Source organism: Sinohyriopsis cumingii, chromosome 4, assembly GCF_028554795.1.
Source record: "Sinohyriopsis cumingii isolate HCF-2022 chromosome 4, ASM2855479v2, whole genome shotgun sequence".
Taxonomy (NCBI): domain Eukaryota; kingdom Metazoa; phylum Mollusca; class Bivalvia; order Unionida; family Unionidae; genus Sinohyriopsis; species Sinohyriopsis cumingii.
In genome coordinates this window covers 122,666,166-122,689,066 of record NC_142964.1, presented here as the reverse complement: position 1 = coordinate 122,689,066, position 22,901 = coordinate 122,666,166, and the positions used below count along the sequence as shown (strand labels likewise).

Sequence of the window (22,901 nt, the reverse complement as noted above, 5' to 3'; positions counted from 1 at the left end):
ATTTATGTTAATGAATACATTAACATAAAACCCAAAGGCCCTTTTCAGGGCCAGCCATATTTCTCGAAAAGAGATAGTCTTTTGAATTGCCTACCCCTTTTTTAAATTTAAATTTAAATTTAAATTTTAAAAAAACTTTTTAAAAAAAAAAAATCCCATGTTAAATTCCCCTTGTACGTATAGTATCCCACGATTTATTCCCATGTTAAATTCCCTTGTACGTATAGTATCCCACGATTTTATTCCCATGTTAATTCCCCTTGTACGTAAAGTGTCCCACGATTTTTCTCCATGTTAAATTTCCATTGTACGTAAAGTGTCCCAAGGGTGTTTTTAATGCTAATTCCCATTGTACGTAAAGTGTCCCCCTTCACTACTCAGGATGTTTACGTCGGACATATTTTATTAGTCCTTTGATACAAACAGATATATTTATTTACATTTGGAAATCTATGAATGGAAATAATAATGAACGAATACATTATTATTTACATAAAAGTATATATGGGAATCCGTCGTAAACCGAACTCCATTCGGTGGAAACATGTCAGATACTTCTTGTTTGTCTTATTTTCAGTATACCATTGTTACAACATGTGTAAAACCAATACTTCTGTTTCTAGAAGTTTTGTATCTTTTGACTGGGTAGTTTAAAATTATTCCGAACATTCAATGATATAAAGAAATATTTTCTGATAGAAATTTCAAACAGATTATCTTTCTTCATTATTTGACAATTTGCTGTCCGTTTAATGGATCTATGAAGTTGGGTATATTGTCAGCCAGATTAGTGATCAACGTATTGAGGGACTGAAGGCTGGGGAAAATATAAGGAAGATGGCCAGTGCAAGAGGTTTAGTCCCACAGAAATTAAATGGCAAAATCCTAATTGAGGCAGTAGGTAATGTTTGAGAATTCTGGACCACCCATTAATTTAAAACCACTTTCTCAACTCCAGCAATTTACTCTGCGTTACATTATCATCAATCGAAAAAAGTGATCGGTGTTCGATTACACGTTTGACAAAAATAGTTTTTTTTTCTGAAACACTAGTCAGGCAATCAACTTATTAGAGGTAGGACGAAGATAAAGTACCGCATCTCTTTGGGAGCAGAGAATATAGCCATAACTCTGGAGATTTGTTTAGATTTCTGAAATTGCAATAGTGACACAAGACACTTTATACGTTTAATTTAAATATATTTTTCGGGATATTCATATGCCCACGCTGAAAAACGAGAGTCACTGTTGCTTGAAAAACAAATTTGACAGATAGATGCAACTGCAGCTGTTATGTGTCGAACTAAGCAACTCTAACCCCTATGTTCCATTTTTCCCAAGCTGGCAGAAGTTTTTAATTTATCTCAAGTATAAGATCTCAAACCAGTTCTCTTCGAAACAAAGATAATGCTCACTCATTGCCAATCTGTTTGTGTTTGTGTATGCACATGTCTTCCACACACAAAAAAACTAAACCTTACATACTTTACCCTTTTTTGTGCTATAATATAAGCATGTTTGTTGATATAGTGTGTGTAAGCACTCATCCCTTCCATGTGTGTGACAAGCAATTTTACACACAGATATAAATAAATCCTTAAGTATTTCGCTTACCACCAGTTTCTTTGTGGAATATTTATCAACAGCACATACAAAGACATAAGTACCAAAACTATATATGTGCCGCAAAATCTTATTCTTTGAAAAGTGTTGTGAACAGTGAGGAATGCGAGTTATGTACCTACGTGTAAACATTATATCAGTTGTACTTTATGTACACTGCATATTTACCAAGATCTGTGCATAGAAAGTTCACTAGACCACAAAATATAGGACTGATCTCAACTTTCTAATTTAATAATTCGTGATTCTTTATTGAAGCCTGTTTGTTGTAGCTGAAACAGGAAGTCGCAAATAATTGTATGACATTGGTATGCACGAATCACTCATTACCTTTGCAATATATTGATAGTTGTGTTGTTGTTTTTTTTTTCTAAAACTGAAACCTCGTGGTCATTCTTTCAGTTGAGACTGTAAAAGTGATATCATCTTCTAGATTTTTTCATATTGTTAAACATGTCACTCACCAAGGCATATATCTCCGTGATTAATCGCTGCCTACTCGGACGTATATATTGTACAATAACTGTTAAATCATGCTCTCGTTCTTGCTGTTTTCAAGACTGGCTTGTAAAGCAGGAGATAAAGTAATGAACACATATTAATATTGGGCATCCAAAATATTTTTTTGTATTCGTCAATCTGCTTTACAGATCTGATAATATGCATGTTGTTTAAATGCCACTCTCGTCAATAACAGTTAACGCTTTGTTAATGTCTTCCCTCCATTCACCGTTGTATTTCAAAATATTATCTTCTTAAGTGTTTGAGTATTAACTCGTTTTTGTACAAATTTTATATGAATCTGGCTTTTTATATATGGCAACTGATAGACTGATAATACTGGTATATTTAAGAGTTGTATACTTGTTAATCGTTTCAGTTGTTAATTGGAACAGTCTTTTTAATATGTTTATATCACAAAGTTTAAACGTAAGAACTCACACGGACTGCTACGAGATATCTCCCTAATCATTCTATAAATAATCTACACTATTTTCATTTTATTGAAACCTTACAAAAAATACATACCTTGGAAATTTATTACCTTTTCATCTTTTTCATGTTGCTGATCATCATGTCAATCAGAGACATTTGTACTTGTTTGTAAAGGCCATTAACGATATAGAAACAATGTCTCAGTGACGAGAAACAAAACTATCAGTATCTAAGTAGTCATTAGAATAACTGTTGTTATTAGTTTGGTTAAGGAAAATATATAAACATCTTTCACTTAACAATCCTCACACTGTCTTGGAGTCATTAAATACCTGTATTTTTATCTGGTTATTGAATCCTACGAATGTATCATTGTACCTGGTGATACATACTGTATAATTGTTAATCGGAGTCATTTTAGCTTTTTGTTGTTCTCCAAACATTTGACATAAGTCATTTCCACAATTTCACCATTTAGTTATTACCCATTTGGCTTCGAATTTAAGGTTGCATCAACCATCACGAATCAAAAAACAATCATTGTTTTACATCGATATATTTGAATATGTAGGTTTTATTACCTCGACATAAACATTATTATGACCACAACCAACATAAAAAATATTATATTACAAATGTGTAGGAAGTTTGCATGATTGGTTATCAATTTCTTCTTAGTTAGTTGGATTTATGGTGAAGGATCGTTTTAGTATGAAGATAGTTGATTATAATAAGATCAATTGTTTTGCCAAGAATCGTGCCTTTGACACAGGTTGATGCCGTTAAACATGTATTCGGTTCAGCTTGCCTTTCTGTAGATTTGTGTATAACCCATTTATTCCTTGTTTCTGCTTTTACTTTTCTTTCTTATCTTGTTTATGATCAAAATAAACTCTTCATAGTTGATTTCGTTTTAATCTATAACTTTGCTTATCGTATTGTTATTACTGCTCAACTTGGTACTGTCAAATGTTATTATATCTTCATGTTTTAAAAGACATGTATAACTTATCTTATCAATACAATCTTCTGAAATACTTCCTACAGCTGCCGTGTTAAGTCCCGTGGAGAGTAATGAAATAAATATAGCATTAACAATTCCTGATCAACACAAAAACCAGCTGAACTCTTTCAATACCTGACTTTAAAAAATCAAACAATGCAAGCTGTTTTATTCCTCTATAGTGCTCAGTCTCCTTGATTAAATAATCTTTGATCTTTTATCTTTCCTCTGGTGGTCTTTTATTTCATTTTGATGCCATGACCCTATTTATCCAATTATGAAGGGTATTCATTTATTGCGTAACAATCTTGTCTTGCAAATTTCTAAGGTAGTCTATTGTAATCATTGCTAAAACCTAAAATGATTGGCTCTACAGCATCTTCAGCATCCGTTGTTGATGGCGAACCCAGTATATAGTGAAATGACGTTTCAAAAGCATGCTGTTGCATGGCAAATTGTGATGATAATGGGTTTTGTTTCACTCTAAACAGTACTATTTATCTAGCTACAAATATTAGCCATCTACCATGAATACTTTACTGTCATTAATTCCCTTTGAAAGAGCTATACGATAGATATGTTAATCCATCCCTGGTTAAATGCAGATAAAGTCGTCTAGTTTCCTACGGAGAGGTATCCACAAAGAACATTATTATTGTTCTATTTGTGGTGTTCTTTATAGCCATTGTGATTCGATTTTAAAACAACAACAGCTTGACTTGTAGCCGAAATTAAACTGAATCATGCGCTAGCAATGCCACCACCACCGATCTCTACTTTCTGCTCATCTTGCTTCTACTTTTCTTCACCTTCCAATTAGTTTTCAAGAAAATCTGAAGTAGATGTCAAAATAAAACAAATCTTAATTTAAAGAAATGATATTTTCAGCAATATTATTAAATAATATTGAATCGTTTATGATGGCTAGCTTAGTCATTAGTGATATTGTGTGAACACAAAATGCAGCTGTCATGATATGAAATTATTTTCACCATGTTTGACTATATTACCTGATGACAAGTATCATGCAATTATGGTTATTATAACAAGTGGTGATTTAGGTACATCAACAACATGTTTGCATGAAGTATGGTTTTCAAAATTCATTATTTCGTTAATAGTTTCAGTGGCTGGATTGAAATGTATACGTTTTAAAATTATCAACTGGAGTAAGTTCTATTGCCCTGCGATAAGTGTTACAGTATTCAACTGGAGTCGTTTCTATAGGTATGCGATAGGTGATTCTCTGTTCAACTAGACTCATGTATATGGTTGTGGGATAAGTGTTACAGTATTCAACTGGAGTCGTTTCTATAGGTATGCGATAGGTGATTCTCTGTTCAACTAGACTCATGTATATGGTTGTGGGATAAGTGTTATTTTATTCACACTTCTACTGCGGTGTGATAAGTGTACTGTAGTCAACTAGAGTCATTTCAATTTTTATGCTATAGGTGTTACTGTTGTCAACTAGAGTCATTCAAATTTGCATGCTCTAGGTGTTACTGTAGTCAACTAGAGTCATTCCAGTTTGTAACGTTTGACCATGTAAATTACACAAAGCCCACATTTTTAATAACCATTAATACTAAAGGATACTGTGCGAAATTTGAAAATCATTCCTATGTTGAGAAACGTTTAAACGCGAACAGAAATGTGTACATTGTAACTGATGTTAACGCGTAGGTTCTTGCTTTATAGATTTATAAGACAAACATATGTTTTATATATATAGACAATGTATTATCAACTGATCAAATATTACAAAACAAACCAGAATATTAGAACCATCGCATTCATGATGACAACTACAAACACTACAATAATATAGAGATATGATTAAGACATGTGTCTTTGATCAAAATACAGTGTTATAGAAAAGTACAGAAACATGCCAAAATTAATACCTTGTTTCCTTCAGCACTTTGATCTTTCTATCATTTGCAGATTATCCTTTAAATCAGGCATGAACATTTTTCTCCACGGCGCAAGCCGGGTAAGTGATGTTTGAAGCCACACCCTATTATAAAAATTAACGGAACAAAAAAGGTCTCAGGCTGGATCCGACCTGCGGTCCGTATTTTGCCCATCTCTAGTTTAAATGCTGCATTCAAGATAATGTTCTTGATTTTCTTTCTATGTGCAGGAACTCTCTCTCTCTCTCTCTCTCTCCCAAAAGTGTATATAGGGTCACAATTTTCTAGGGACAAAGGGCAGATCGTTTATGGGTACAAGGGGAAAGAAACGTTACAATCTGTATCTACTGTTCAACTCCTCAAACTATACCATCAACATGCCTTGTGTAGATGCCAATGGCCAGTCATCAAGTATCAAACATCCTACACAATATACCATCAATAACACCAATTTAGCGACCAGTACAAAGCTATCTATTATTTAATATCCCTCATAAGATATCCGATGCCCGGGATAAAATTTTAAAACTCTGAAAATATATCTTGCCAGTAGAATAAATTAACAATTTCACCTACTAACCAACGAAAATTAAACGTAGGTACTAACGTAAAGGTAAACATCCCTCTTTGAAAAGAAATCAAGTATCCTCAATGAGAATGTAAAATAGCATGTCCAAGAGACGATTTGAGGCTTCCAGAAAACAACCAGTGACTGTTATTATGTTAGATTTTCTTGTCGTTCTCGATAATAAAACATCATCACGTGTCTTCATATGATTGTGTTCCATTCCATCTTTACTTTTCACTTTTCACTTCACTCAAATAGTTGATGTCCAGAGTATTGTCAAATTAATGCATACAGTATCTTGTTCACTGTGTTAGCAAGAGCTACTGAAAACTCGAAGTCCACACGATATTGACCCGATTTAAAGTTATGTTGGCACCCCATGACTCCCTTCCAGCAGATGCTGGTAAAGTGTTGGAGGTGTCACCCTGTTTTTCGTTTCTAAAGGTCATGGTTTGTGACTTTTGTATCCCCCGTCCTCCCGATTGTGGATTTCATAGGTGATATTGTTTTATTTGTATTCATTTGTTTTAAAACATAAACTTTTTAATTTTTTTATTATGTTTGTTTGTTTTTTGTTGTTTTTTTTTTCTTTTCCGTCAGGGTTGATCTTTGTTTTGTTTCGCCATATATCTCGAGTTGTCCCTGCATGCGGGTTCTGAGTTGTACTCCGTTCCCACTCGGTACGCAGGTTGGTTTCCATTCTCAGGTCAATACTTGCAAACACTAGTGCTTGTGATTGTTTTCTTGCCTTGAACCCGACATGTATGAAACTTAGGATCGTACTCGTTTTCCCTTTTGCGAAAGTTGAGGGTGAAAGTTTCCGCTCCCATCTCCAGTTCGTTATCGTTATTATTTTGAAGTGACTTGCCATGGTCATATAGTCTGGTGTGGTGCTAGGGTGGAAATGTCTCTCGACGCTGCCTTGGTCTGGAAACAAATCAAAGCCAATCAAAGTATATCCTCTTGCATAATGCTGCCTTGGTGTGGAGACAAATCAAAGCCAATCAAAGTATATCCTCTTGCATAATGCTGCCTTGGTGTGGAGACAAATCAAAGCCACTCAAAGTATATCCTCTTGCATAATACTGCTTTGGTGTGGAGACAAATCAAAGCCAATCAAAGTATATCCTCTTGCATAATGCTGCCTTGGTGCTGAGACAAATCCAAGCCACTCAAAGAATATCCTCTTGCATAATGCTGCCTTGGTGTGGAGACAAATCAAAGCCACTCAAAGTATATCCTCTTGCAGAATGCTGCCTTAGTGTGGAGACAAATCAAAGCAACTCAAAGAATATCCTCTTGCATAATGCTGCCTTGGTCTGGAGACAAATCAAAGCCAATCAAAGTATATCCTCTTGCATAATGCTGCCGTGGTGTGGAGACAAATCAAAGCCACTCAAAGTATATCCTCTTGCATAATGCTGCCTTGGTGTGGAGACAAATTAAAGCCAATCAAAGTATATACTCTTACATAATGCTGCGACTACTGTTCGTACCTAACAGTCCTATTGCTTCAAAGAGCGTCATGTAAGATGTCAAGTAAGAGTTTCTGGCCAAAGCTATGGTTGAAAGGTCTCGTAAACAACGTTTGGTGATCTCGGTTTACATATATCTTGGACAGACTGAAGTGCTGGAACTATTACGGGATTTGGTCGATGGTCCTATTATTGGCCGAATATGCCAATGACCTAAAGTTTTGATCGCTGTCTTTGGAAAATGATCTTTCAACTTAAATCTTAGTCCACAGGCAATGGTAAAGGTTTTTACTTCCACGCGTCGTAGAAGAGTATTGGCCATCATTCTGCTTAGAGTTTGATTGATGGCGTTTCGCACTTTATATAGGATTTCAACACGGCGCACAGAAGTGAACCTTCTTCGATGATCTTTTTGTACTCATTAGTAGTAACCTTCAAATTATACACGGTACTATATCAGTGTAAGGTGTACATCCACCCACTCCATTCAACGAATACTTGTTTTGCAACCACATGTCCAGTCGTGAACGATCCCTCATTTCCTAACTGCGCCCTTGATGTATTTTCTTTAAGTTATCCATTAATTCCAGCATTCTTGGCTTCCTCCCCATAAGACCATAGATTAGGAATATTAAATAACTTTATCATAAACATTTAAGTGTTCTAAGTGGCGATGACAATAAAAAGAATATCATTTCACTCTGGCTGCAATACGCAGCATGTGTGGCAAAGCCATTCGTATCTCACTGTCTGTGTTTATAAACCACCAATGGACGATAGATGATTTTGTCTTCATAGGGTCAATGGTGACTGTTACGTAAAGACATTTAGTTAACGTCATAAGAACATTATAAAAGACGATAAACATTGTTATGTTGAGAAGGCATAACTGTTTTAAAATTTATTTATGAACTATATAATAGCTGCAATATCGGTTTGTTGTTGCATTGTCGATTTTGAATATATTGTTTTCTCTTATCTTCCAGAAATTTAAGGAAATTAAAGATTTCCAAGAGTAAATGTGTCATCTATCTCTCTATCTTTCTGTTACTCTATATTTATCTGTTTTTCGGTCGGTTTATCTGTATAAATTAAAAGCACTTTAAAAATAAGCGATTTCGAAAAGAGTACATGATAAAACAATGTATCGTTATATTTTCCCATAGTCATTCAAACCATATGTCTTCATTTGTCTTAAGATAATCTTTGACTTGTTTCAGTAAACTTTGATCCATCTATCCATTCACGTGTCATTCAAAGTTACATCTTATTGTCTGATTTAAGAAACACAAATCAGGAAAACTAAAAGAAAAGGAAGAAAAATGGTGTGCATTCGAATGACAGGAAATTAATCTTTTGGAAAATATTTCAGGTTTATGGAAGAATAACATTTTAAATTTACCATTCAGATCTCAAAGGATTCAAATAACTATCTATTAGCTCGATGTTATAGAGTTGAAAAGAAGAAACCGGTTTTGAATCCCTTAAAATTATCTTACTGTTGTGTTAAAACAACGATGTGTTGCTGCTCAAGTGAAGCTAAAATTGTGATGTGTCTACAAACCATGGTATACAGATAAATTTCATTTGAAGCCACATAAGTGGTGCGTTTACGAAGTATACAGTACAAAATGTTTTATAGACTAACGCTGAAGTAATAAACTTGACAACTGTGTGATGAAAAACGAAACTAACTTGCTCGTTCGGTGAGCATCACTGAGTGATGAACGAAGGCATCTTTTAGGTACAGTCGATGTGTCTTTATAGTTTTCTGCCTTGGTCTGAAAAGAAAGTATTTAGACACAAAACACGTAGCATGATCCCACTCAACCGTCACATTCCCAATACCAGTCCTAACACTAAACTCTTAACGCTGAGCGCTTAGTAAGGCAGCTGTTAACACCATTTTTAAAAAAAAAAAAGTCTTTGGTATGACTTGACCGGATTTGAACATGCGACCTCCCGCATCCGAGGCGGACGCTCTAACAACCAGGCCGGTATATTATAGATTTTAAGTTTTTAACATGTATAATGTAGTGGCATCTGAGTCTTATTAATCAGGCATACACTGTGTTAGATCACGACAGCATACATTATTCCATTAATAGCAGTGTGCAACATAGATCAACAACAACAGTTTATGTTATTTTGGTCAGGGTCTATGATGTTTGTTCTACTGATTACTCCTAACAAACTGCACAGACCAAGATCTGCTGGCATATTATGGATCCATCTTATACGCGAATACAGACGGTGTTTTGCTAAAACGCCTTTTTAGTTTTGTTTTGCAGTGAGAGTAAAGTGTCTTTCCTTACAACACAACATGGCAGCCACAACGTTTGCGTCGACATCCAGCAGGCGAATCAAATTCCGTAAGGCGTAACACACAGTTCTCGTGTGTTCATAACAGATTTTACAATTGTTTGTTACTAACGTTTTACATACCTCATTGTTTCGACAATAATGCGTGTAGCGGGGGTGGGGGGTGGGTAATAATGCATGGGGGTGGGGTTAATAATGATGGCGGTGGGTTAATATGCAAAGGAGTTTTTCAGTAAGTATTAAGAAAGTAAGTCTCGGTAACGTTTAATATTTCTTTGCCGTTACATAGATCATCGATCTACACACACACACACACACACACACACACACATACACACACACATAATGTCATATACATAGAGCATGGAGCTACACTTTATGTGATTCTGATTGGTCCGAATAAGCCCATGAAATTATTGTGCAGTATTCTCTTTACTGATGGGCTGCGATCGTGGGAAAACCATTTTAACCCCGCATTCTGGATGTTTTTGTTTGCACTGAACAGTTTTGGCCACCATTTTTGGATTCTACTCGCGAAAGGGAATTTAGAAAAAATGGTCTCGTCTGTTTCAATATTGCCAATTTACCCCCACAGAGGTTTGTTATGTCATGTATAACATATCATAACATGAAAAATGGCAAAAACCCCAGGGCAAGAACAATAACAACAAGTAAAACAACCGGTATTGCTCAGATGACAACGAGGGTGGGGGTGGGGATGAACGGGCGGTATATCTGTAGCATGGAATCCACCCTACATATAAGCTTGGTTTGAATGTGAACATACGGAAAGAAATAAACTCACCTTTGTTCACAGAAGAATGCAGACGTAAACCGGTCTCCGCAGCTGACAGAGCTATATACAGCCACAGCATATTTACGCGGTAAATATGTGATGCAAGTCCGGCTCGAAAAGAGATTTCTTTATGTCTTCTGTACAATCTAATGTTCCAAATCAAATAATGCAAATATTCGGACATAACTACACTAAAGTAAATATGTGTATTTCGGCATGCATTAATCTTCTTTTCACAAAAATATCGCAACAATGTAATGTTTAGTTTTGATGTAAATATTTCAACGCAAACACTGTCACTGTGTTGTGTAGGCCAACTCAAACCGGTACTGGGCACCGTACCAAACCAGGTGACATCAAACGCATGTGACATTTTGTGTTGAGAAATGTTTTGTCTTTTGTACAGTGTTCTGTTTATTTGGATGGATGCTTATTCTTTGATTTATAGTTAGCAAAAATGTATAATATACTTTTACCATTTTAACTTTGTTTGCGACTATTTTATGCATAGCAAACAAAAGGTACAGCGCCTGTCAGATTAAGCGAAATTATAGAGAGAGAGAGAGAGAGAGAGAGGGACAAGTATAGAGACAGAGCATATAGTTAAGAGTGAGTGAGAGACAGAGATATTTCCCTCTTAGACGTATCAATTTTTTTCGAACGATTTACTGGTTCCAGTTAGGAAGAACAAACATATCGATATAATAGACCAAGATAGTTACATACCTGTTGCTCTTCCTACCAGTTTCAAAGACATTCCAGCGCATCCTGGTGAAACGGTCCCCTGTTGATCACTTGGATGAATTATCATCTTATAATCAGTTCGGTTTTAAACGTATCGTTCTAGCGACGTGTCTATCTGCGTCCTAAGTACCTATCTAACAGTCCGGAATACGTTTATCTTATAGATGCTCGAAAGCTTTTGACGAGCTGCAGAGCAAGAAGGTTCCAAATTTGAAGAAGCATATCCCTGCATATACTGTTCGCGTTTTGTGTCAATATTACGACCACAGCTATCACCTGTATCATATAGTTCATGTCTTCATATAGCCTAACATCTTACCAAAGTAGTTAAATGGGAAACATTGCAAAGCAGCAGTTGTGTTACAGTCCGTTTAGCCAGCGAGTTTTTTCTCGAATTTAATGTTTTGACTGGCTTGAAAAATTGTACGTTCCTAGTTTTTCATATATATTTTCCTAATAACTATATAAAACTATTTATATAAATTACTTTGTTGCACTTCAAAAAATGTTCTTTTTTTTCTTCGAATTATTCAAGTGGACATCAGAAAGAAACCCAAGTCTATCAGCACCCGATACCCAGTGTAATACTGTTGTTAAAACGTTGAAGTCTGTCAAGCTTAAATAGCGTGATTGTGAAACGGCCACTATTTGTTTACCTGTGTGAGATGAGAAACTGTCAGAATATATATATATATATATATATATATATATATATATATATATAGATAGATAGATAGATAGATAGATAGATAGATAGATATGTATGCATGTATATATAGATATGTATATATATATATATATATATATATATATATATATATATATATATATATATATATTCTGACAGTTTCTCATCTCACACAGGTAAATATACATATATATATATATATATATATATATATATATATATATATATATATATATATATATATATATATATATATATATATATATATGTGTGTGTGTGTGTGTGTGTGTGTGTGAGAGAGAGAAAGATATGAGTAGGATCATCGATATATTTTTCATTAAGAAGAAGAGCCTGATGACAAGTTTTTGACAACTCATTGTATGAAACATTTCATATGGAAAAGTTGTTTCAATGTGCATTCATTCCCAATATGAATCTAAATTTCAATTTTAAGTAGGCCAAAGCGAGATTTCTTTTTTAAACGAATGCTTAGGCGCGGTACCAAGTGCAAAGGTCGCTGGGCGCAATGATTGTGTTATTGTGTATTATTGAACGTACAGGTGTGTATTTACTTTGGAATCCAGCATATTGTCAATTACTTTCAGTCTTGTAGTGTATTTTTGTATTATTTAACCTTAAATAAAAGTAACATGAGCATATACTTAAAAGGGTACTATATTTGTAAGGCAGAATATGATCTCGTTTTTTTTTCTCAGTAATATTTTATTCGTAACGTTGTGCAGATTTGCTCAGAAAAATTCGTTCATACGAAATTATTTTAATGTTTGCGCCTAGATTACTGGACTAAATGAATGTTATCGCAGAATCTATAACAAGCAAAACTCTTGTTTTACTTTACCGGATGTTAATGCAGGATCTCTAAGAAGAAAATTTAGGATGTATGTTAATACATGATCTCTAACAAGCAAAGCTGTCAATAAAAACGTTTCAGAACCACCAGAACGTTTACTTCCAGCTGTCAGTATTCAGAACCAAGAATGTACACCAGTAGTGTTTTGCAGCGGTCCGTATCCAGACTCAGCAACGCATACGAGTACGTGCCACTCGCGTAGGAGAAAGTTTTTCCCATTTGCACTTGGTGAGATGGCCATAATGAAAGCAAGGAATTCTAACAGATTTGCAAGATTTTCTAAGACGGAATGTTGTTGAACTTCAGCTGGTGCTGAATGGTAAAAAAATCAAAGTTGTGATTTCTAACAATATCGGTCAACGAACCTTAAGAGCATGTATGTATCAGTTTTAATTCATGATCATAACGTACAATGATCTATAATATGTGGGGGTGGGAGACTGGAAAAGTTTTGTACCTTACATTACGTTTAATGATTTCTTAAAATCTATGCATCTGTAAGATAACGTATTTATAATACGGAAGCTGAACAGCAAAACAAGGGTGAATAAGCAATTTATTTCTTAGCTAATTTCTTTGCATAATTAGCTAATTAGTACTTTGACACATTTATTGTTCACAGGAATAAAGTAAAAATTGCCTGATATATGGACAAACATGTTAATTAATAAGTATCACATTGTTTTAGAACAACGCCCTAGTCACTGGTGTAGTTGTCACGGACAGACATCCAATAATAAAGTACTGGTTCAAAATAATATCCCAAATATTGCACATTGTTTTGATGTTTGTGCAATTTGCGAAGGTTGTGTCATACTTACAAAAGACCGTCCTGTCTCAATTTGTGTACACAAATGATTATAATACATTACAAAACTCACTGATTGTTTCGTTAATACATGTATCTTTTTCATGTGCTTAAATAGATATCACACCTGAAATACATTCATACGATATTTACGGTCTGCCATTATAAAATAAAGAAAGAGCAAAGTTCTAAGTAGAACAAGAACTGTAAATCCACGATAATTTGCTTAATGGATGAATTAAAAAAAAAATAACTCGGGTCTTCTTAACGCAAAGCTTCATAACAAATTTGGTTTAATTCCATGAAGTCCTTTAAACTGTATTGAGTTGAAATGAAATTCCTGCTGTACTTAACGGACATGCTAATACTGTATGTCGTGCAGCATAACAATCTCAGGTATCATTTGTCTATTATTCACAACCTTGTTGTTGCATTTCACAAGCTTGACGAATAAAATTCCAGACAGGAGTGTGACCCATTAACAGGCTGGATTCGCATCATCTATGACACTTGTTCTTGGTGACAACCTCAACACCAGAAAGCAAATGGAGATCTAATACTTGAGAAATGGGTCTCTGTGGCCGTCCACGTACCGAATGTTCACTGCCGTGATGGAGTTTTGTTTCCTACTTGTCCAAGTGTTTTGTTGCAAGGAAGATAAAAAGAAAGAGAGTGGTTCTGACAGGGTATGGAATATTAATTCGTCTTTGATTTTATGTGTTCCTTAACATAATGTATAAATGACATTCATTTAAATTCTCATGTTATTAGCAGATGGAACAAATTACTCTTTAAATGTGCCACTTAATTTCATTCTTAACAATGCAGTATGCAGTTAATTGTGTAGATGTATCTGTAAATTTGTACGTATGATATCTGTAAATTTGTACGTATGATATCTGTAAATTTGTACGTATGGTATCTGTAAATTTGTACGTATGATATCTGTAAATTTGTACGTATGGTATCTGTAAATTTGTACGTATGATATCTGTAAATTTGTACGTATGATATATATGTTCTTTTATGTTTACAATGTTTTTAATTTATATCTTTATTTTAATTTAGATGTATGGACTTTGTAGTCTAAAATAAAGAATATATATATATATATATATATATATATATATATATATATATATATATATATATATATATATATATATATATATATATATATATATACAAGGATCAAAAACTAAGGAAAAGAGAACGAAAATAAACAAATAAGAACTGACTGATGGTTAGATTAAATCAAGAAAAGGACAAGTAACAATAGAAACTATATTGCACTTATGATCTTGACCTATATTAGAGGAACAAATGTATGTAAGGCTTTTGGTAACATTGTATCGTTCAAGCAAAAGGTGTGTAAGGCGTTTGGAAACATTGTACGGTTCCAGCAAAAGATGTGTAAGGCGATTTGTAACATTGTATGGTTTAAGCAAATTATCAACAAGGCCACATTGTTTGAAGGACACAATTTCTTTATCAATCGTTTCTTACTGAATATGAGACATTTTCTTATTATGGCATGCTAATTAGATAAAAGTGTTCGCTCTGTAAGGTTACTGCAAAACTGCTTTATCTAGCGTTTTATAGGAAAACCATAACATTTATATCAAGCTATTATAATCTATAAGTATACGCAAGAACACGTCCTTCCCTAATTTTCGAAAACTCGAAAAGATAGAAACGGGCAATTCTAAGCCAAATAATGCTAGCTTTATATCTTTCCTATAAGTTTATGCAATTTCAATCCTCTTTCCAGGATCTAAATAGCTGAGATACATTCCAATAAATATGGAGTTAGAGATCGAGCCACAATAGGATAAGGTGACAAGCGCTACATTTACCCTAAATTAAAGAATGGCAAATATACAGTGAGAGAATTTAAGATGGAAGGCACGTTTAGGAATTGTTACTTAAATAATTAGAATAAAATCCATGGATATGAATACATTTAATTGTCAATACCCAAATATATAACTAACCATATAATCATCCAATAAATCACAACTTGCATGGCTTCATTTCATCACAACAGGTAGGGTATCTAACTCCGACATATCTGATATTCTGTTTTTGGGTTTCCCAGCCTTTTAAATGGTATGATAACGTTAACAGTAAATGTTAATAGAACTCTTCGTACCAAATCCGTGCAATGCAAATCCTTTGTGAATAAAATATACAAAGTGTTATTCTATAATATGCAATATATTCATTTTCGAGAAATCAAATTATTGTCCAAAAAATGAAAAAATAACAAATTTCTTATAAGGTTTGACCCTTATGCTCATCGTCACATTTCATTTCCATTTAGAGCATGTGTGCATTATTTAAAGAATAAAGTTGTTTCACTGACTAACAAATACCCCATGTCACCCATTCCATTTACTAAGCCAAACCTGTTCCACCACCGCTGTGCGGCTCTTTTGACAAACCAAAAAAGATGAAGCCATTCAGAAGCCATTCTCAATGTTCACTGTAAAATGACTGAATACTAAGAGGCACCGTAGCGGACATAAGTTGGTCCAATCAGATCGTTGCCGTTGAAATTTTAATATCGTATGTCCAGAATTCCAATTTCACGTGTTGTATCAAATATGCTTGTCCTTAAAGTTCCGTTTTCTAGGTCGATATTTTAGATTGTATCTATTGAATTAAACAGTAGTGATTGAAAGTTATATTTTCTATGTCAAGGTTTTAGTTGGTGTCGTTTGAATTACACGGCGGTGGTTGATATTTCAATGTCATACGTTCATCTAGAAAATGTAACTTTAAGGACATGCAATATGATCCAAAACGTGATATTCGAGAATTCATCTGTAACTTTCTCATTGGACCAGCTTTTGTCTCTACAGCGCCTCAAAGAATACATTTAGGAATGGGGTGCTCTGAGAGATGGTTTAGTTCCTCGTATTATTTTTATGTTGAATGAAGATGGTGGATCACATATACCATATGTATGTTATTATCCACGAGATGTTTTGTTGACATAAGGAGTAAGTAAATTATGTTATGTTTTGAATTCAACAAGATGATTCAAAAATTAGAATTACAACTCTAAAGGCATTCAGTACACAGATAAAGACAGATATATTTATTTAAAAAATGAGAAACACGCTAATTCAGCCATGATCTTGTTTTCATTGTAGGATGCGGAAACCAGTATAGTTCCAGTCAGCACCTGGAAATGTTAGACGAATCAGATCTCAGCATAGTATGAAACTATAAGTCTGTTTTTCTTCCCTTGGTATCCCCGTATGCAATGAGCAAAGCTGCCGATATTCTGTTTACATATAGCGTCTGAAACAGTTTGACAGACAGCAATGGAACGTTGATATCGTAATACTTTAATTTACTATTTTGATGGGACATTAAAGTGTTCTGACCTTTGACTAAAATTCGTTTTACTTTTATTATAACTGTATTGCTGGGGAGGAGAGGGGGTTCCACCTATTAGTTATTGCGTAGTAAATGCATCTTTCAGTTTGGAGTTATTAAGTTATTTAGTTTACTTCACGTTTTGTGTACTGAACCGCATACCCATATGAAATTTGTTTGGGTAGTCTGGAATCTTGAAAGCAATTAAAATACCTATTGGGGTGAATCATGCTCATTAACAAACGGATTCAAACAATGACCAAAATGAAAATTTTAAGAAAGTAGAATAGGTTCATATTTATTGCTGAAAAGACTGCACGAACTAGTTTGTAGTGTTTTGTGGATTTCTACTCAGGTGAGTCATCCAACTGCACACGATACTATTGGCAATACAAGTAATAGGTAGTCCTCGCTATATAACTCCACCCGATACTATTGGCTATACAAGTAATAGGCAGTCCTCCTCAGTACATAACTCCACAAGATAAAATTGGCAATATAAGTATTAGGCTGTCCTCGGTATGTAAATGTTCAAGCACACTTCGTCGAATCATTCGTGAATGACTTTTGACGCACTTATGCCTGCGAATTCTGGCATGAACTTAAAAACTCAATCAATTTCAAGGCAACACATACAATCCTTTGTTGATGACACTAGTGCGTTAAGTGTATCTTCACGCCTAAAAGTTCGCAACTAGCTCTTTGCTACTGAGTAAAAATATATTATTTTTTTAAAATTGATCACTTTTCCAATTAGCATTCCTAAAAGAGCTGCTATTCAGAACAAAGATGAGGGTACTTTATCTTTCTAGTTGGTTGAGCAAAGAAGATGAGCGTACTTTATCTTGTAAGTTGGTTGAGAAAAAAAGATGAGCGTTCTTTATCTTTCTAGTTGGTTGAGCAAAGAAGATGAGTGTACTTTATCTTGCTAGATGGTTGAGCAAGGAGATGAGCGTACTTTATCTTGTTAGCTGGTTGAGCAAAGAAGATGATCGTACTTTATTTTTCTAATTGGGTGAGCAAAGAAGATGAGCGTACTTTATCTTGCTAGATGGTTGAGCAAAGAAGATGAGTGTACTTTATCTTGCTAGTTGGTTAAGCAAAGGAGATGAGCGTACTTTATCTTTCTAGTTAGTTCAGAAAATAATATGAGCGTTCTTTATCTTTCTAGTTGGTTGAGCAAAGAAGATGAGCGTACTTTATCTTTCTAGTTGGCTGAGCAAAGAAAATGAGCGTACTTTGTCTTTCTAGTTGGTTGAGCAAAGATGATTAGCGTACTTTATCTTGCTCGTTTGTTGAGCAAAGAAAATAAGTGTACTTTATCTTTCTAGTAGGTTGAACAAAGCAGATGAGCGTACTTTATCTTGCTAGTTCGTTGAGCAAAGAAAATGAGCGTACTTTGTTGGTTGGTTGAGCAAAGAAGATGCGTACTTTATCTTGCTAGCTTGTTGAACAAAGAAGATGAACGTACTTTATCTTTTTAGTTGGTTGAGCAAAGAATATGAGCGTACCTTATCTTACTAGTTGGTTGAGCAAATTAGTCAGCGTACCTTATCTTTCTAGTTGGTTGAGCAAAGAAGATGAACGTACTTTATCTTGATAGTTTGTTGAGAAAAGAAGATGACTCTACCTTATCTTGCTAGCTGGTTGAGCAGAGAGGAGCGTACTTTATCTTTCTAATTGGTTGAGCAAAGAAAATGAACGTACTTTATCTTTCTATTTGGTTTAGCAAAGAATATGAGTGTACTTTATCTTGCTAGTTGTTTGCGCAAAGAACATGAGCGTACTTTATCTTTCAAGCTGTTTGAGCAAAGAAGATGAACGTACTTTACCTTGCTAGTTTGTTAAGAAGAGAAAATGAACTACCTTATATTTCTAGTTGGTTGAGCCAAGAAGATGAGCGTACTTTATATTGCTAGTTGGTGGAGCAAAGATGAGCATACCTCATCTTGCTAGTTGGTTGACCAAAGAAGATGAGCGTACCTTATCTTGCTATTTGGTTGAGCAAAGAAGATGAGGGTACCTTGTCTTTCTAGTTGCATGATCAAAGAAGATGAGTGTACTTTATCTTTCTAATTGGTTGAGCAAAGCAGATGAGCATTCTTTATCTTTCTAGTTGGTTTAGCAAAGAAAAAGAGCGTACTTTATCTTGCTAGTTGGTTTAGCAAAGACGATGAGCGTACTTTATATTTCTTTTTGGTTACGCTAAGAAGATGAGTGTACTTTATCTTTCTAGTTGGTTGAGTAAAGAAGATGAGCGCACTTTATCGTGCTAGTTGGTTGAGCAAAGCAGATGAGCGTACTTTATCTTTCTAATTGGTTGAGCCAAGAAGATAAGTGTACTTTATCTTTATATTTGGATAAGCAATGAAGATGAGCGTACTTTATCTCGCTAGTTGTTTGAGCAAAGCAGATGAGCATACTTTATCTTGCTAGATGGTTGAGCAAAGAAGATGAGCGTACTTTATCTTTCTAGTTGGTTGAGCAAAGAACATGAGCGTACTTTATCTTTCTAGTTGGATGATAAAAGAAGATGATCATACTTGGTCTTGCTAGTTGGTTGAGCAAAACAGAGTTGCGTACTTTGTCTTGCTAGTTGGTTGAGCAAAGAAAATGAGCGTACTTTATCCTGCTAGCATGTTGAGCAAAGAAGATGAGTGTACTTTATCTTTGTAGTTGGTTGTGCAAAGATGAGTGTACTTTATCTTGCTAGTTTGTTGAGCAAAGAAGATGAGCGTACTTTATCTTTCTAGTCGGTTGTGCAAAGAAGATGAGCGTAATTTATCTTTCTAGTTGGTTAAGCAAAGAAGATGAACGTACTTTATGTTGCTAGTTGGTTGAGCAAAGCAGATGAGCGTACTTTATCTTTCTAGTTGGTTGAGCCAAGAAGATAAGTGTACTTTATCTTTATAGTTGGTTGAGCAATGAAGATGAGCGTACTTTATCTCGGTAGTTGTTTGAGCAAAGATGATGAGCGTACTTTTTCTTTCTAGTTGGTTGAGCAAAGAAGATGAGCGTACTTTATCTTTCTAGTTGATTGAGCAAAGAAGCTGAGCGTGCTTTATCTTGCTAGTTGTTTGAGCAAAGAAAATGAGCGTACTTTATCTTTCTACTTGGTTGAGCAAAGGAAATGAGCGTATTTTATCTTTCTAGTTGGTTGAGCAAAGAAGATGAACGTAATTTATATTTCTAGTTGGTTGAGCCAAGAAGATGGGCGTAATTTATCTTGCTAGTTGTTTGAGCAAAGACAAGCATACTTTACCTTGCTAGTTGGTTGAGCAAAGAAGATAAGCGTACCTTCTCTTGCTAGTTGGTTGAACAAAGAAGATGAGCGTACCTTATCTTTCTAGTTGGTTGATCAAAGAAGGTGAGCGTAGTTTATCTTTCTATTTGGTTGAGCAAAACAGATGAGCGTACTTTATCTTTCTAGTTGGTTTAGCAAAGAACATGAGCGTACTTAATCTTGCTAGTTGTTTGAGCAAAGAAAATGAGCGTACTTTATCTTTCTAGTTGGTTGAGCAAAGAAAATGAGCGTACTTAATCTTTCTAGCTGGATGATCAAAGAAGATGATCGTACTTTATCTTTCTAGTGGGTTGAACAAAGAAAGTGAGCCTACTTTATCCTGCTAGTTGGTTGAGCAAAGAAGATGAGCGTACTTTATCTTGCTAGTTGGTTGAGCAAAGAAGACGAGCGTACTTTATCTTTCTAGTTGGTTAAGTAAAGCAGGTGAGCGTACTTTATTGTTCTAGTTGTTTGAGCAAAGCAGATGAGCATACTTTATCTTGCTAGATGGTTGAGCAAAGAAGATGAGCGTACTTTATCTTTCTAGTTGGTTGAGCAAAGAACATGAGCATACTTTATCTTTCTAGAAGAAGATGATCATACTTGGTCTTGCTAGTTGGTTGAGCAAAACAGAGTTGCGTACTTTGTCTTGCTAGTTGGTTGAGCAAAGAAAATGAGCGTACTTTATCCTGCTAGTATGTTGAGCAAAGAAGATGAGCGTACTTTATCTTTGTAGTTGGTTGTGCAAAGATGAGTGTACTTTATCTTGCTAGTTTGTTGAGCAAAGAAGATGAGCGTACTTTATCTTTCTAGTTGGTTGTGCAAAGAAGATTGAGCGTAATTTATCTTTCTAGTTGGTTAAGCAAAGAAGATGAACGTGCTTTATGTTGCTAGTTGGCTGAGCAAAGCAGATGAGCATACTTTATCTTGTTAGCTGGTTGAGCAAAGCAGATAAGGGTACTTTATCTTTATAGTTGGTTGAGGAAAGAAGATGGGCGCACTTTATCTCTCTCGTTGGTTGAGCAAAGCAGATAAGCGTACTTTATCTTGCTAGTTGGTTAAGCAAAGTAAATGAGTGTTCCTTATCTTCCTGGTTGTTAGATATGTTCACCTTTAAACGTTAAGTACACGTTTCTTCAGAAAAGTAAACTGCATCTCACAGCATAGTAAGAAATAAAGTATTTTTGCTGTGGAATTTAATTGCAGGTTATAAAATGGAGTATATTGTGTTAACACTTCAACCAAAGCGTAAATTTCATTGTAGTTCAAACAAATATAGTGAAGTAATATCTTTGACTGGCAAATTTATATTTACATGGCGTTGCTTTCTGTAAAAAGTTCATAGGAATCTTGATCACAAACTAGGTCACTCTCACTTTCTACGGTTGAAATTGATACAGAACAAATCTGTTTTCATTTTGAGATGAATAATTCTCCTCTAAAAATACTAATGATTATGACCCCTCCAGTGGCCTAATGGTTAGAGCTTCCGCCTCGGATGAGGCAGGTCAGTATTAAGAGGTTAGTGCTAGGACGGTTGGCCTGGTGTCAGAATAATGTGACTGGGTGGGACATGATGCTACATGTATGGGGCATGATGCCCCAGTGCTAGACACTACTATTAACTGCCACACTGGAGACATCCTAGCGATATGACTGAAAAATTGTTAAAGCTACCTTAAAAATCGAAAAACACAAAAACACAAAAACCACTAATTATTGGTAAAGGTCGATTAATGTTGTTCAGATTGCCAGTCAGTGCTACAAACGGCGCTAGGATTATCGCGTCCATACATGTTACTGGTTTTGCCATTTTTCTTGTACTAGGACACATGTGTAATGTAACTGACAGAAAATCGATATTTACCGGAAGTTATTTTTGAATTCGCTTTATTAGTTGGCAATACAGGTGTAAATTGGAAAATCGGGCATTTTATGACTTGTTAAGGCAGCTGTCGCTGATTATCAGGTTTTCGACACTTTATTTATGTGATTTTAAACATCATTTCTACGCATAAAATTATTACAGTTCAGTTCATCTTTAATGAGAGAAGGTGGGATTACACTGACAGACCAAGTTGGGTGAGGCTTACCGGTAATAAAGATGTAGTTGCAAGTATTCAATTTACAATTTTTCCAATACTGTGTCACGTTATTAAAGCTCGTTGAATATATACAAATAGATACTAATTTTTTGCTTTTTTTATATAAAAAAGTCCTCATTTTCTTTAGATTTATATTTTTTTACAATTAAAGATATTCTTTCCCAAAATAGTCTGTATTGCTTCATTTACTCTACCTACTTTCTATTTTGCACAAACCTCATTTGTGAAAATTTTACGGAAAATAGAAGCTCTCTATCTGTCTCTCTCTCTATCACTCTATCTCTCTCTCTCTCTCTCTATCTATCTATCTCTTTCTCTCTCTGTTTATATATATCTAAAACGTCTATAAATTTTATATCTATACAAAAACGGCTTT

General features: G+C 34.8%; 1 long non-coding RNA gene across 2 annotated transcripts in view; it reads left to right on the top strand.

Moving 5' to 3' along the window:
• The window catches only part of LOC149802030 (uncharacterized), a 219,439-nt gene that overhangs the window by 175,541 nt on the left and 20,997 nt on the right, over positions 1-22,901 (top strand). Inside the window, exon 3 of one of the 2 annotated variants that reach the window (XR_016420496.1) lies at positions 16,909-17,157. The exons of the other annotated variant lie outside the window; for it this stretch is intronic. This is a non-coding gene — a long non-coding RNA (uncharacterized LOC149802030). Of the gene's footprint in view, positions 1-16,908; positions 17,158-22,901 lie in introns of those variants that run through there. 2 annotated transcript variants of the gene reach the window in all.